The 9,033-nt window shown below is 42.1% G+C and overlaps 1 long non-coding RNA gene across 1 annotated transcript; it reads left to right on the forward strand.

Annotated features, from left to right (window-relative positions):
• The first annotated feature begins 2,190 nt into the window (after window positions 1-2,190).
• Window positions 2,191-8,416, forward strand: LOC311509984. Its single transcript, XR_014699881.1, has 4 exons — window positions 2,191-2,378; window positions 6,897-6,970; window positions 7,646-7,775; window positions 7,899-8,416. It is a non-coding gene; the product is annotated as an uncharacterized lncRNA (long non-coding RNA).
• Window positions 8,417-9,033: the final 617 nt, after the last annotated feature.

The raw sequence follows: 9,033 nt of genomic DNA on the forward strand, positions 1-9,033 counted from the left end.
GTCTGATGTGACAGTCGTCTATAATTGTGTCCAGGCATGACTTCAGTCTCTGTGCAAAGATGTGAGTCAGTAACTTTGCATCATTACTAATCAATGTTATTGGTCTCCAGTTATCAATCAATAATCGATCATTATTGGGTTAAGGTATCAAAGTAATAAGGCCTTGGCGCATAGTTGGAGGAAGTTTGCAATTATCAGTGACCTCCCCGAAAACAAACAATAGAAATTTCACAATATAGTCTTATAAAATTCACTAGTAAGGCCATAATTACCAGGGGAATTATTGTGTTTTATCTGTGATCTTAAGAAAGAGTTGAAGTTCGGATGATATAAAACTTACAAACTCTTCCTCTGAGAGAAGTAGAGCTTTAAGTCGCCCTAGGTGATAGATGGACTGTGTGTCCGGAATTAATATTTTCATACTCAGAGGCGTGTATAACTCCCCAACCACAATAACATGTTGCCCAGCTGAGCTGTACATTAGACACTGTAGGCACATTGTTACTAATTGTAATAGCCACCTCTCTTGCCTTGGACTGAAAGTTGGATTGGAACACCTGACCTGCCCACCTCCTGCTGGTTGGATGGTTCCCCACTATCCTTCCAGTTTTTAATAATGCATTGGACAGTTCTTGACCCAATTTTAGTAGTTTCTGCAATCTCCTTAGATGCTTTCTCTGCTTGATGCATGCCAATGATTTCCTCAAACAGACTAACATCTTTTCCACGACTACGGGATGTGTCTTTTAAAGGTGACAGAGAATGAAAAAACGTTTTTACCTTGTCTTAGTTGAATAACGGTAGTCTGCCCGCATTCACGAACATACGAAAAGTGCTAGACATTCTGAACATCTCCGTTTCATAGAAATTCCTCCTTTAGAAATGTCAGCCAGAAAATGGCCCAATCTGAACAACGGATACATATTACGTAAAATGCATCTCACTGCCCCCCCCACTCTCATTCAATTCCCTCCCCTTCAAAATAATTTGCATACATCCGCCCTCTCGCCTCCAGCGGGAAGTACATTGCAGCAGTGCTTGCGGAGTTCAAGGCGAAATGGCGAGTCGCGTTCCGAGGTGTGCTCTTCCAGGCTGTGCAAGCGGTGTGCAAACTTTCCATTACATTCCCACCGAAAGGGGCTGCTGTTCATTTATAATCGGATTCCAACTACATTCAACCACAGACTGCTACTTCGTTTGTGAACGGCGGTCTATGGCGAAAGATAAATTATTTTCTGGTCCCGATCGACTTGTGCCTTGGATTATACATATGTTGTTTTTCAGAATAAAAAATGATTTTACATGTCAAGAATGTCACAGTTTGTCGCAAGATAGTTAAGTAAAACGCTATGGAAAATACGTAATTAAACGAACTACAAGTCCCGCATGCTGGCGCGTACAGAACCGACCAAAACTCCCTTCGGTAAGTAGAGGGGCGGGACTTGAGTGGCAGCAAATGCAGCCAATCAGCGTCAAGTGCTTGCATTTCATAATGAGGTTGCCAGTTAAGCCCGAAGGGGCGCCAAATAGGTGCAAAACCACGCGTTTAAAATCCCCCACCCTAATATAGCTTTCTGAGAGAGGTTTTTAGGAAGCTTCTAAGGCATTACAGACCCAACCAAAATTTTGTTGTCTTCATGTCACATCACAGATCAAGGATAAATACCCCGTTCAATCATTCTATGTCACCTTTAACATGGTTGTTTAAGAAATGAGAAGCTACTCATTGCATCACTTGGCGTTAACTTGTTGCCAACTGAAAGATATTCTCCCATGCAGTTTTTATCCAATAGGCTCGTACCAATTTATTTTTATTTTTTTGGCCAGGCAGTGTGCGTGTGTGTCTGGAAAAATGCATTTAATTGGATTTCATTTGAAAACAATACAAAAAGAAAGAAAATATCCCTGGCCAAAATGGAACAGACCTAAATTTAAAGTGCCATTTTAAGTATTAAGCACTTTTTCAGAACAGATTCATTCTGTGTGTTTCTTTTTATTTCTCTCTGTGTATGTGTACTTATATTATTCTTGTGCCCCCTCTCCCTTTGGTGGACAAAAGCCAGATAAATCATTAAATTTAACTGCAACTTGGTTTAATGTTAGGATAAGGGATATAGTTTAGAAAATGTTATTGTTGGGGTAGGACTCCAGTGAGTGTATGTGTGCATAATAACCTTGTGAATACATGTGGCTCAGTCCCTCAGAATATATATCGTCTAAACACTGACACACCAGAAGAGGCCCTGCAGAATCTGTCCTTCGGAGCGTCAGATCGTTGGTGGGAAGAGACCGACCTCATAACACTGATACTATCATCCAATCAGCTTACACAATTGTCCGATGACATCAGACTGCTGCCTGGACTGATTAAACTGGATGTAAGTAGTAGTCCTGTTATATTCCCTTTCCACATCCCCGTAGTCCCTTTTGTTGCTAATGCTGTTTATAATAATAATAATAATACATTTAATTTATAAGCGCCTTTCAAGACACACAAGGACACTTTACAAAACACAAGGACACAAAACAAGACAGAGCAGAAAAAATAAATAAAAAATGGAACAGTGCAGTCACGGGGAGTAAGCTTTCTGGAACAGGTGGGTTTTGAGTCTGGATTTGAAGATAGGGAAAGAGTCGATGTTTCGGATGTCCGGTGGGAGTGAGTTCCAGAGTTGGGGAGCAGAGCAGCTGAAGGCTCTGCTCCCCATGGTACTGAGGCGGGCTGAGGGCACAGAGAGGTGGATAGAGGAGGAGGATCTGAGGGAGCGGGAGGGGGTGACAATGTGGAGGAGATCAGAGAGATAAGGAGGGGCGAGGTTATGTATGGCCTTGAAGGTGTGGAGAAGAATCTTGAAGTCAATCCTGGATTTGACTGGGAGCCAGTGGAGATGCTGGAGTACGGGGGTAATGTGGTGAAACGAAGGGGTTTTGGTGATGATGCGAGCAGCTGAATTCTGGACCATTTGAAGCTTATGGAGGGATTTGTGGGGGAGGCCGAAGAGGAGAGAGTTACAGTAGTCAAGGCGGGAGGTGACAAGGCTGTGAACAAGGATGGAAGTGGTGTGGGGGCTGAGAGAGGGGCAGAGACGATTTATATTGCGTAGGTGGAAATATGCAGACCGGGTAACGTTATTGATGTGAGACTGAAATGATAGTGAGCTGTCCAGGATGACACCCAGACTCTTAACCTGGGGGGAGGAGGAGACTAAGGAACTGTCAATTGTGAGGGAAAAATTGTCAGCTTTGGAAAGTGTGGATTTGGTGCCCATGAGGAGGAGTTCTGTTTTATCACTGTTTAGTTTTAGGAAGTTTGAGGTGAACCAGGATTTTATTTCAGATAAACAGGTGATGAGGGAGGAGGGAGGGAGGGAGGAAGTTGGTTTGGTGGATATGTAGTGCTGGGTGACATCCGCGAAGCAGTGGAGGTGAATATTGAATTTGCAGAAGATATTACCAAGGGGGAGGAGGTAGGTGATGAAGAGGAGGGGCCCCAGGACAGAGCCCTGGGGCACACCAGAAGTAACGGGAGAGGACTGGGATCTGAAGGACTTGAGTTGGATGAACTGGGTACGGCCTGAGAGATATGAGTGAAACCAGTCTAGGGGGGTATGAGAGATGCCAATGGAGGATAATCTGCTGAGGAGGATAGAGTGAGAGATGGTATCGAAGGCTGCAGTCAGATCAAGGAGGATGAGGATGGTGAGTAAACCAGAATCAGCTGCCATGAGGAGGTCATTTGTGATCTTTAGTAGAGCAGTTTCTGTGCTGTGGCGGGGGCGGAAACCAGACTGGAATTGTTCATACAGGTGGTTGTGAGATAGGTGGGAGTGGAGTTGAGTAGCAACAGTTTTTTCAAGGATTTTGGAGATGAAAGGTAGGTTGGAGATGGGGCGGAGGTTATTGTAGTCATTAGGATCTGAGCCAAGTTTTTTCAGTATAGGGGTGACAGCAGCAACTTTGAAGAGTGGAGGAACAATTCCAGTGGTAAGTGAGGAGTGGATGATGGCAGTAATGAGGGGGAGCAGAGAGGAGAGGCAGGATTTGACCAGAGTTGTGGGGAGGGGATCTAGTTGACACGTGGAGGGCTTGGATTTCTGGATGAGGTCTGTGATTTCTGAAGCAGACGGGAGTTGGAAACTGGAGAATAGCTGACAATGGGGGAAAAGTTCAGAGGAGGAGAGAAGCGAAGAGTTGGAGTTTAGATGATGGTGGATTTTATGGATTTTCTCGTTAAAAAACAGCAGCAGGGAGTTACAGGTATCGGCTGAGTACATGTGGGTGGGTAGAGAGTCTGGGGGTTGGAGAATTTTGTTTAGCAGGGAGAACAGTGTCTTGGAGTTTCCTTCATTAGAGCAGATTAAACCAGAGTAGTAGGCAGATTTGGTTTGAGAAATTGAGTCCTTGTAATGTAATATGTGATCCTTGTGCATTTGTTTGTGAATAGTAAGACCAGTTTTCCTGTAGAGTCGCTCGAGTTGTCGACCTTTGGCTTTCATGGACCGGAGTTCAGGGGTAAACCAGGGAGCAGTTTGTGAAAAGGTAACAGACAGAGTTTTCACTGGGGCAAGACAGTTGAGAATGTTGTTAAGGCTATTGTTGTAGTGAGTAACCAGATCATCAGGGGTGGAGAGACAGACTGGATTTGAGTTGTTGTCGATAGATGAGGAGAGGACTTCCATGTCGATGTCCTTGTTTGAAAGTGACAAACCTATTAAGAACAGGTTTGTATTTCTACAAGCTGGACAGCCAGCACAAGGCCATTTAATTACGTCACTGTAAATGTTTGTATATATTAGGCATCTAACATTGGTTGGAAAATCCTTAACATCTCACTTGCCATACCAGCCATTAGAATTAGAAAAACAACAGATGAGGACACGTCATCTTCCAAGCACCAGCGTTGTGGGTTACTTGGAAGTACTCTAATTACTTTTTTCGTGTAACTTGTAACGTAACGCGTTAGTTTCGTGCGTTAAGCAGTAACTTCGTTATTTTTTTAAAAAAGTAATCCGTTGCTTTAAGAATTTCTCCGGATAAGGAAAGAAAAAATCCGACTACAGCCTGCTTTTTGTCAGACAATACTGTGCCACCTGTGTCAGTGGAGGCACAGCGCTGTGATGATGCATCTGTGCACTGCTGATCTGCGTTACCTGTGTGTGTGTGTGAGTGTGTGAGTGTGTGTGTGTGTGTGAGTGTTTTCGAACCGCCGGCAAGATGGCAGAGAGGACAGCTTTTGAATGGTGGAAGTACGCACACTATTTTCAAAAGGACAAGAACAACATAACTGTAAAATGCACACTGAAAAGCTTCTGTCGACCGCAAAATTTCCACTTCCAATTTTAAAAAAACATCTTGTATCCAAGCACCACTGCTATTGTTATCCTGCATTGTTAATTTGGTTGGATGACTGACGTTATTCATTGTCAGGACTTCTCGGTGCATTTAAAGGAGGCTGTGTGTCCGTGTCAGTTAAGTTGCAGCATGTGCGAGGCGCTGCAAACGGCTTTTAATTTTTGATAACGCATGAGTACGCGTAACTTTTATTCATAGGTAACGCTGTAACGTAACAGATTACTTTTAATTGATAGTAATGTTGTAACCTAATTAACTACTTTCCAAAGTAACTATACCCAACACTGCCAACCACTAATCAACAACCACCTGATTTAAGCGGTTCTGATACAGAAATTAATCACATATGCAATGTCGCGTAAAAGTATTTGCACCCTTCAGAATCTTTGATGTTTTTGCATAAAAGTTACTAAAAACATCACCAGATTTTGACACCAGTCCTGACAGTAGACAACGAAAATCCAATGAAATAGAAATATTATACCTTGTTATTTGTTAATTCAAAAAAATTACCCGATATTTCATATTTGTGTGGTGCAAAAGTAAGTGGGCCTCTAGGATTACAAGTTTATTTCAAGGTCAAATTAGAGTCCATCTGTTCTGCCCCAATTATCTAAAAACAATCAGGGATTTTTTACAATCTTAACAACATGCTGTTCTGTTGATCATCAGGCCGGAAGTGGTTACAACACCAGAGTTTGGAATACACAAATCCACAGTCAGATTGTGAACAACTATAGGGTGGCAAGCTGAATGCCACTACTCTGCAAAACACAGATTTGTATAAATAATTAATTTTCTTGAATAAACAAATACGAAAGATTAATATTTCAGTTTTTATTTATTTAATTAGGTTCCCCTTGTCTACTATCAGGACTTTATTCACAAAGTTTTAGTCATTTTTGTGCAGAAATGTCAAACGTTGAGTGGTGCAAATACTATTAAGCTACACTATACATCAATTTGGGACATATTCCCTACAAATCGATGTATTTATGTAAAAGATGTCATTGATTACCCACTACATTATACATGTCTGTTTTCCCATCTCCTCTTAAACATCGGTTTGTTCTTGAAGCTCGAAATCCACGAAGTAGTCAGCTCTATTTTTTACAATGATTATAAATGTTTTAAGGTTGCAAAACCCCTCACTACACACTTTATATACTTTTCTCAATAACTTGCAAACATACCGCACTTCAGTCACACTGCCAGTGATTAAAGATACTGTATATGTAAATTTGGCAAGCTGAACACATTCTGTACTGTACAAGAGACACCGGAGGAGATTGATTGACAATGGTCTACAGTTCCTAAGCCAATCAGGACGCAGAAGACGACGCACGGGCTCCCCCTTAGCCAATCAGGACGCAGAAAACAATGCGAGGCACCGAAAGGTGAACCGCGTTATAGCGAGGGACAACTGTGTACCTTTTTAATACTTTCTAGATACTGATCAGTTTCATTTTCAGGCATCAATTTTATGCTCAGTCTGAAGGTTGAAGCCCAGATGTGAAATAATAATGTTAATTTTGTTCTGGCAGCTCCATGATAACCAGATGAGAAGTTTACCCAGTGCTTTGGGAGAACTGCAGGAGCTCCAGGAATTGCAGCTCAGGTACACACATACATGCATGGACAGCCCTGTGTTATTATCTTAATGTGGAGTCCCCATATTGACACTGACATAACAGCTACAGTTACATGAAATATAGTTCTTCGACCGAACTGCAATCATTCTGACCAGCCAGCCAGCCAGTCTGCCAGACAGCTAGCTAGCTAGCTATTATTGATCCCTTTGGGAAGTTCCTGCAGGGAAATGGACATCTCCATCCCACACAGCACTGTCGGACATACATGTACAAGAACTGAATAAGAGCCAGTGAATAACCCCCAAATACCCATCACCCATGGCTGATGAAATATATTTATATGGTTATATTAAAATATATATTTCCTTTTGAACAGGTTATTAAAGGATTTAAACCACCACCCTCTATCTGATTGAAATTTTCTTGTGTGAAGGCCAGTCTTTTCGGATAGAGATTGTTGGAAACGGTTATATTCGGATAGACCTCTTTACCAGTGTGTCCTTGTAACAGATGCTTTCATCTGTAGAAATTTACCAAAAGGGTAACCAATATTAAATGGGAAAACAGAATATTAATTGAGGAAATCTCGTGACACCCCCAACAAAGGGTGCTACAACACCCACTTTGACTGAACTAATAAGTAGACAAATAACATACATTTCCAGTTCATGTCCTAATGTGTGTTTGTTCCATGTTGCCAGTCATAATCAGCTGTCATCATTGCCAGTGGAGATCTGTTCCCTGAAGAATCTCCATAGGCTCACACTACATCAGAATCTGCTGGAGAGTGTGCCAGATGAACTGGGACAACTGGAAAACTTGAGTGAGCTGGTAACGGATATGTTATCTATATATATAGTGTATTATACTTTTATAAGGCTCTTTCGATTTTAAATAATTTAACTGAATATAATTGAATAATGGAGCTGTTCTATCTGTTGTGACTGATTGAAGGACCTGTCCAACAACTGCCTGAAGGTCTTGCCCTCCAGCATTGGCTGTCTCAAAAGTCTGCAGAAAGTGAGCCTGTGTCATAACAAGCTTAGCTGTCTGCCAGACAGTCTAACCCAGCTCACAAGTAAGACCAGCTTTATTGTATGGCTATTTCTCTACTTCTTGACATGGCCATCCAATTGATGTTCTGCTATTACTTAATTCCCCTATATAGGTGTTTGCTGTTAATGAAAACTTATAATTTACAAATCTAGAATTTTATCTCGTCTTGGTACTGTTTGCAAAAGCAAACAAGTTGCCCTTACCGCAACAGAGCCATAGGGGGTCACACCAGTGAAAGCGTTTATACCTGTGTACTGTTGTTTCTGCGATGATCTATAATAACTTTGTTGAACTGCTAGTCGGCGGTGAGCTTCTTTGTGTACCAGCAATGATGAGTGGAACTGAGCGGCTCAAATAAATCTTGGCCAACAGTTACATTTAGTGAAATCATTGCAACCCAGAAAATGGAGAGGACATGTTTAGAGAGACGTATGATTTGTAAGAGGCAGATGGAAGAGACCATGGAAATTCTTAGTCATCCAGATAATGGTAGAAACCCCACAAGTTCAGTTGCTGTTGTTCAGGCTATGACGCAGAAGTGATACTTGACCCTAAATAAATCTGCAGTACCTGCTTCCTTTTTCACCAGTTCAATAAAATTCTTTTTTATTTATATAGCATCAATAACAATACAAACTAGACAATTCCCCTGCGGGAAATCGCGAGAGTGATGCAGTGGCCGCAGCAGTCTGCGATACCATGCTATATTGCTGTGATAGTACGATGCTACGATGCTACGATGATGCTGCTATGCCAAGATGCTACAATGCTGAATGAATGAATGAATTTATTGATCATTGAGAGATACTCACGAGCACGAACGGGGGGACGAGCTTGAGAGCAGGGTCGGTGGGAAGGCTCCTCTCCGGCCGGGGGGGACGTCTGATGAAACATTAAGACCAAACACATACAGAACTCAGCAGTTAAGGAGAAAACAATAGATTTCTAGAGCCATTTTCACGCAGACAGATGTCATTGTGGCACAGAAGCTTATCTACTGTGTAAATACCTCCAGGGGGGAAGGGGTGGACCT

Source organism: Chelon labrosus (genome assembly GCF_963514085.1).
Source record: "Chelon labrosus genome assembly, contig: SCAFFOLD_130, whole genome shotgun sequence".
Taxonomy (NCBI): Eukaryota; Metazoa; Chordata; class Actinopteri; order Mugiliformes; family Mugilidae; genus Chelon; species Chelon labrosus.